Here is a 6506-nt window from a genome sequence, read left to right on the forward strand (position 1 = left end):
CCATTAAATTTCACCTTTTTGGACCTCTTTGTGCTTTGTTCCTGGGTTGATCAGACTTTAGTGTGTTAAGACTTAAAACAATAATAAACATTCTGGACATGCCTGATGCTGGGGTACTCAAGAGGGTATACAAGAAGATATGATTGTATATAGTCAACCAGAGACCTTTACTAGAATATTGCAGAAGGAAGATGAGAGTAGTTTCTTTGTTGTTTTTCTCTTTCTGTATATTATTATCTCTACTGGCTAATAAAAAAATACACTCTTCAAAGCAATTTAAAGCAAAATGCTAGCTCAGTGATGCATACCGATCTCCACTGGTTGTGTGTAAATCACTTTTTTTTGGAAAGTTTATCATGTTATTTTTTATGAAACTATTTTTTATTGATTTATAGAGCATCATATTTTACAGTACTGTGCAACAAGTAAACAGGACATAAGTAGTCCATTAAAAAACAAAAAAAACCAAAACTTACAGAAACAAAAGGTAAGGAGGGCCTGTGTAAATGAGTTTGCAATCTAGAAGGCTGCTTACAAAACCCAATATCCGTGGAAACTTTTTTCGCCATGAAATCTGCAACTATGTTAAGACTTATTTCACACCAGATGGTGCTTAGTCAGACATGAATGCAGTGTTCTTAGTTTTGTAGTTAACAAAAAAAATCCAGGGAGTTGTACCACTTCTCCAAACTTCCTTTGAACCAGAAGTATGCCCACATAACAAGTGCCTTCGTTTATTGCTTAACAAGTCCATGTTGTTTAGCTGCCAGTTACCCTGCCTAAGCAAGAAGATGAAAAAGTAAGTTTAGATCACAGCGTGGGGATTTCAAACCTTTGTGTTTGAGAAACATTTGTATATCATTTGTATAATATTAGTTTGGCTTGGAATGGACAATGCTTAAATAGCTTGCCTTATAATGAGTCCCCACTTAAGCGTATGAGATTAATCCCAAGACATTTGTTTCAGGCTCTTCTGAGCCTCATCAGTGAGGCGTGGCTGGATTCTACATGTTCTATGAGCAGGAAGGTCCACATATGGACTCACCATTTACTCTTAGACCCTAGGGTTTCCCAAAGGAAGAGACTATGCTCAACAAAGCGTGAGGAAAGAAGAGAGATAGGAGATGTGATGTGAAACATTAAAATACTTTAACAGGTACAGGAGGGACATTAATTTCAAAGGAGATAAAATGTTAGTCTTTACATAAGGAAAAATGTGAAAACTAGACAGGTTGAATGGTTCTTCTCTGCCATCAAATGTGTTTTTATGTGATTCTAGCACTGTGCCTTTTCTTGGCTAAAATAATCTCACAGAGGCTAGGTTTCCACTTGGGTTTTTTTGTGCAAACGCCCATAATAACGCCAATTCAGCCACACAGCATTTTATAAGTGAAAAAACGCTGCGGCCAGATGTTAGCTGTTCTTCAATAGGAAATCGCACAATGCCATATCCACTTGGCGTTTTTCTGTTTGGCGTTTTTTCAGTCCTCTTTGGTGTTTTACTGCTTTTTTGGGCTCTGTGGCAGTTTTTCAGAATCGCAGCATGTTGACACTCTGGCGTTTTTTGCAAGGAAATCTTGGCGTTTTTCTCCAATAGAAGTCTATGGGAGAGAAAAAACGCCATGAAAAAGCCATGTGGGTTTTGCCTTGGCGTTTTTTATGGTGTTTTTTTCCACTGTTACAATGCAGAGGATGGACCCAGTATCTGTGTGTCCTACGAGAAATAGGCTGGAAACAAACAGTTTCACACAAAACAAAGTTCATATTGAATTTGACACCATTTGGAACAAACATGCCATTACAAACAAACATACCCAACTGGATCCTGCGTGCCAAAAGCAACAGCAAACAATTTGCACCATCATTTGGGGCCAATCTTCCTAGAGGAGCAGACATTCGGAATAAAGCATGCCTTACAAACCACAGAAAAGAGACAAAAGGGTCCGCCGGGGCGTGTTTAAGTAGAACTCTACCAAGGAAATGACACCAGGAGGGGGCAGATACTTGCCATTTACCCTAACCCCTTTTAGCTGGGTGAAAAAAGTGTAAAGGCTGGAAAAACTGCCTAAGGTCAAATAATTTCCACAGAAAGGCTAAAACGCCAGAAAAAACTCCAGAAAAAACACCAAAACGCAGGTAAATGCAGTGGCAGTTTTCTTGGCATTTTTCCTGGCGTTTTTCATCAAGAAAATATCGCAGGACAAAAACCCAAGTGGAAACCTAGCCAGATTCGTGCACCATTTTAAACTAAAAGAGGGGTGTATAAAAAGGCAACGGTCACATCTTTTAGGATAACTAAATGCATTCATTGTTATATAATTGTAATATCATTGATAATACAAAGTGAACATATTTGGTATAATATTCTAAACAATAGGGGAGAATTTTGAATTTAGTCTAATAATAATTGATAATTTTCTTGATAATTCTTGTTTTTTAAATAAATCTATGGATTAGCAAATCTTTTATTGTTGATCTAGAGCTAAGTGCTTTCTAGTTTTGTGTCTCATTTTGATGGCGTCTTAAAAAATTTGGTTATTTGAGGTTAAGAACTTGTCGATAAATTAAAGTTAAAATAATGTAGCTTTTTGTAATTATGTTTCTATTTTGATGTCCAGATACTGAATCATGAATCCAAACATGGTAGATAGATAGATATGTGTTATGGCCAATTTGACAAACATGTCCATATTTAATCAGTATCTCAAATGTTGTATGGATAAAATAACTCATTGTGTAATGCATAAAATCATACACAATAGCGAGTAGCTATTAGATAATAACAATATGGCTTCCAGTAAGAGAAGCTCTTGGTTGACCTAGCTAATTTACATCTTCAACTCATTTTTATTTTTCCGTAGTGGTTCCTGAAAAATGGCAAGTAAAATTACAGCGCTGCAAATCTGGTTTGCAAAGTCTACAAATCACCACACAGTTCTTTACTATGTCATTACTGTCTTCAGCTGTCACCTTTTTTGTGATCTACTTTTCAAAGGAACTTATAATTAGTAGTGACAGATCTACACAAAGACAAATGTATTGCATCACTTCAACCACTCACAGGCATTTGTGATTGAATTAAGCAACAGAGTCACACAGCTTTCTCAAACAGTGATAATTAAAACGAGATAATAATCCTTAGTATCTCTTAATAATGGTCAAATGTAACCTTAATGACAAAGCTAATGTCTCCACTGAAAAAAAGGAGTTCAGTTTGTGACAATGAATTACTTTTTACTTCATTTGATGCAGAATAAAGAATAGTTTAGGGGCAAATCAAAATGACTTAGGCATCACATCAATTAAATTAAGTAGGATTACTCATCAGCATAGGGAAGAAAAACACACTGAACTTCCATACAAAAAAAGGTGTTTTTGCCTTCTGCAGATATTATAAGTGATTCAACATACAGCCAGCTGCCTAACAGCAAGAAACAAGCATTATGAACACATCAATTATCCATCCTGGTTGACATCCATTATGGTCATTTAATATGTTTTAAATTTAACCTTTTAAGTGTATATACTGCAATTAGATCTGATCGGAAAATTTAAGATCAATGCCTTTATTTGTTATAAGGCTATATCCAATTTAAACATTATACGCCATCTGTCGAGTCATTGTTCTTTAGTGAGGTTAACCACAGACTAAATCACTATAACTCTACATGTATTTTTAGTTTTCTTTAGGTTTTTTTGTGACATTTTCGCTACATATATTCTAGCTTTTCCAATTCATAAACAAGCAGACAACATGTGCAGAGCTGACGCTCAATGGCCAATATCATTCTGGATCCTTTAGGTAATAATCTTGCTTCTGCCGCACACAATTAATTGCTAACTCTGTGTCTATCAGGGATAGACAAGCTGTTTGAGTGCATCACGGCTGTTAGTGCTTAATGTTATGTTTGTACCAATATGTTTCAAGTAAAGAGAAGTTCTGTTCTGCATGTGATGAGCTATTGTGGGGGATAATTGCTTTGCTTAAACAATTGGCATCTGTGACGTTGAAGAAAAAAAAATGTGATTTTGGATGCAGAAACGTCCACAAAAAAAATCCCAGCAGTTTCTAACATCTGTCTGGTCTGTCATGAGATATGTTGAGTGACTTTACCTGATCAATTTGTTATGGAAATGATAATGAAGTCCGTTCCTCTCTAGACTTACATTAGGTGGAGTCCCAGGCTGTGTGATCAAGAATGAACCATCCTATTGTTTACCACGAGGTAGTATCATAACGAGTCAGGGTGTTTGTCTAATAGGTTGTGTATAAAACATACACATGGTTAATATGCAGCTGCCTGAAAACATTATGGTACGCCTAAACAAGAACTGTTTTAAAAAAAGAAAACAGCACAATATTTTTTAAAGCATTTTTCTTATCTGAAGGTACCTCCTCCTATAGCCAAAACAAAGTAAACCCCTATTCAATTTACCTATTCAAATATATTCTGGGGTAAGTTGCTTCATTTATCCAAGTTGTAAACAATATAGGACAGGTGAATCTGTAAAAAAAATTGTGTTATTTGCCCTCCTCCCAAGATCTATATTATTGCAATAAAACTAAACAAGCAAAATTGTTAAACAGATGCATAAAATTAGCATAATATTCAAATGATTGTTGAAGAAGGAAAATTAAAAATTAAAGAAATAGGCAAGGCTTTTTTAAAACATAACAGTGAATCATTTACACATGTAATCCCAGCAAAATGTAAACAAAAATTGCAAATGAAATAGGATCTCTCACATCTAAAACACATGAAATAAATACAAATATAAATACTGCCACCTGATATTATGACATTCAATGCTGCTTTAGTGATCTATTCAGTTTGCTATTTTTCAGCTGGTCTGGCAGCAATATTCTAATGCGGTCTACACTCGGAGATCATGGGATGTGTTTGACATTAGATGTCAGAGCTTGAAAGTATGAAATAACATAAAAAGTGAAGAGGAAGAAGCTTCAGCTGTGACAGTTCTTTAACCTATGGAACTGTGCTTACAAAGTGAAAAATGCAATATAAGTTATTAGAAACCCCTTTCTTTTCAGGGCAGCCATCAACAAGAAGTGAGAGGAAATGGGCAACTTTATGAAACTTGGTAAAGTTCCTTACTGGACATTGCGCGGGCTGTAAAACTATCATCATAAAGAATATTGACGATGCCAAGTTGCTGGCATAGGCCGCTATTCTTGCAAGGTCACTGTCACTATGAGTAAGAAGAGGATTGAAAAGGGGTCAAAGAGACAGTCTTTTGTGAAAGTGTACAACTACAATTACCTCATGCCAAATAGATACTGTTAATATCACCCTTGAGAATGTTGTAGTGAACAAGGATGTTTTTCAGAGACCCTTCTCTGAAGCACAAGGCTAGACTGGTGGCCAAAAATAAATATGAAGAGAAAAGGTACAAAACAGACAAAAACAAAGTAAGGTTCTAAACCTTTCGTGTGTAACTGGTGAACAATTACAAAAAATATTAGAAACCATCTTATGTACGTAATTGAGGTAGAAGTAATCTTAGCTTCATATTTTTTGGATTTTCACCATTCTTTATTAAATTAGTTATGGAGGAAGCTCATTCGGATACAAGGAAAGATAAAGAAATCTATTAAGAAGAAACTATAAATTAACAAAACCTTTAGTCTAGTATATAAACATAACGTGTATTTCTGCTATGTGTATTGATATAATAACAATCTATAGAACTAAGGACAGGCTAACGGTGGTTTTTATCACCGAATTTACTTTGTTAAAAACTATTTTTGCTACTTAAACCATAGAAACCATTAAACCATAAGATCATATTATTGTTGAAAAATACTTTAGTTTTAGGCTTTAAGAGGGTTTTACTTCTAAGAAGGGAGAAATATTAAATTCAAGGACTGTCCCCTGAGAACTGGGACATTTGGCTGGAGTATGTTTGATCCATTAGAAAACATTACTGAGCAGAAAATGCCAATAACGTTGCTTGTAAGATGACATAAAACACTACATGAATCATGGTAATTGCTAATCTTTGTATATATAAAGCCTGATATTTTTATTTCCTAAAGGTTATACTTGTTTGAGTACTTTTCATGAGTCTTTGTTTTCAGTAATTCTACATCTAATTTCTATGTTTCTATATGAATCCATGTTATGTTGTATTTTATTATTATGCCTATCAAAAGCAACACGGTCCATTGCCTCACGTTGAGAATAAAGAGAGATTTAAAGTGATCCTTTTCAAAGAGCATAAATGGATTTCTGGAATTAGGCTCTTATTTTCACTGAAAGAGCATGCGTGCATGTAATGAACATTTAGGAAACTTCTACTTAAAATGTTCAAATAACTTAACATTTCTATGATACTGTGGTGAGTCAGAAAATTCAACCTAATCTAAACAGCTCAAGCCTCCTCCTCTCAAGGCTCTAACGTTTACTTGTTAATTTTAAGTTACACCTCTTTCCAGAGAAAAGATGTGCGGATAGCCAAGAAAAAAAGAAAAGGTTCAGAGGTGTCAT

The 6506-nt window shown here is 35.0% G+C and overlaps 1 pseudogene; it reads left to right on the forward strand.

The window, feature by feature from the left end:
* The first annotated feature begins 5078 nt into the window (after nucleotides 1-5078).
* Nucleotides 5079-5440, forward strand: LOC149300830 (large ribosomal subunit protein eL27 pseudogene; annotated as a pseudogene).
* Nucleotides 5441-6506: the final 1066 nt, after the last annotated feature.

Source organism: Sceloporus occidentalis, unplaced genomic scaffold, assembly GCF_023333645.1.
Source record: "Sceloporus occidentalis isolate IW3139 unplaced genomic scaffold, rSceOcc1.0.p SCAF_23, whole genome shotgun sequence".
NCBI lineage: Eukaryota > Metazoa > Chordata > Lepidosauria > Squamata > Phrynosomatidae > Sceloporus > Sceloporus occidentalis.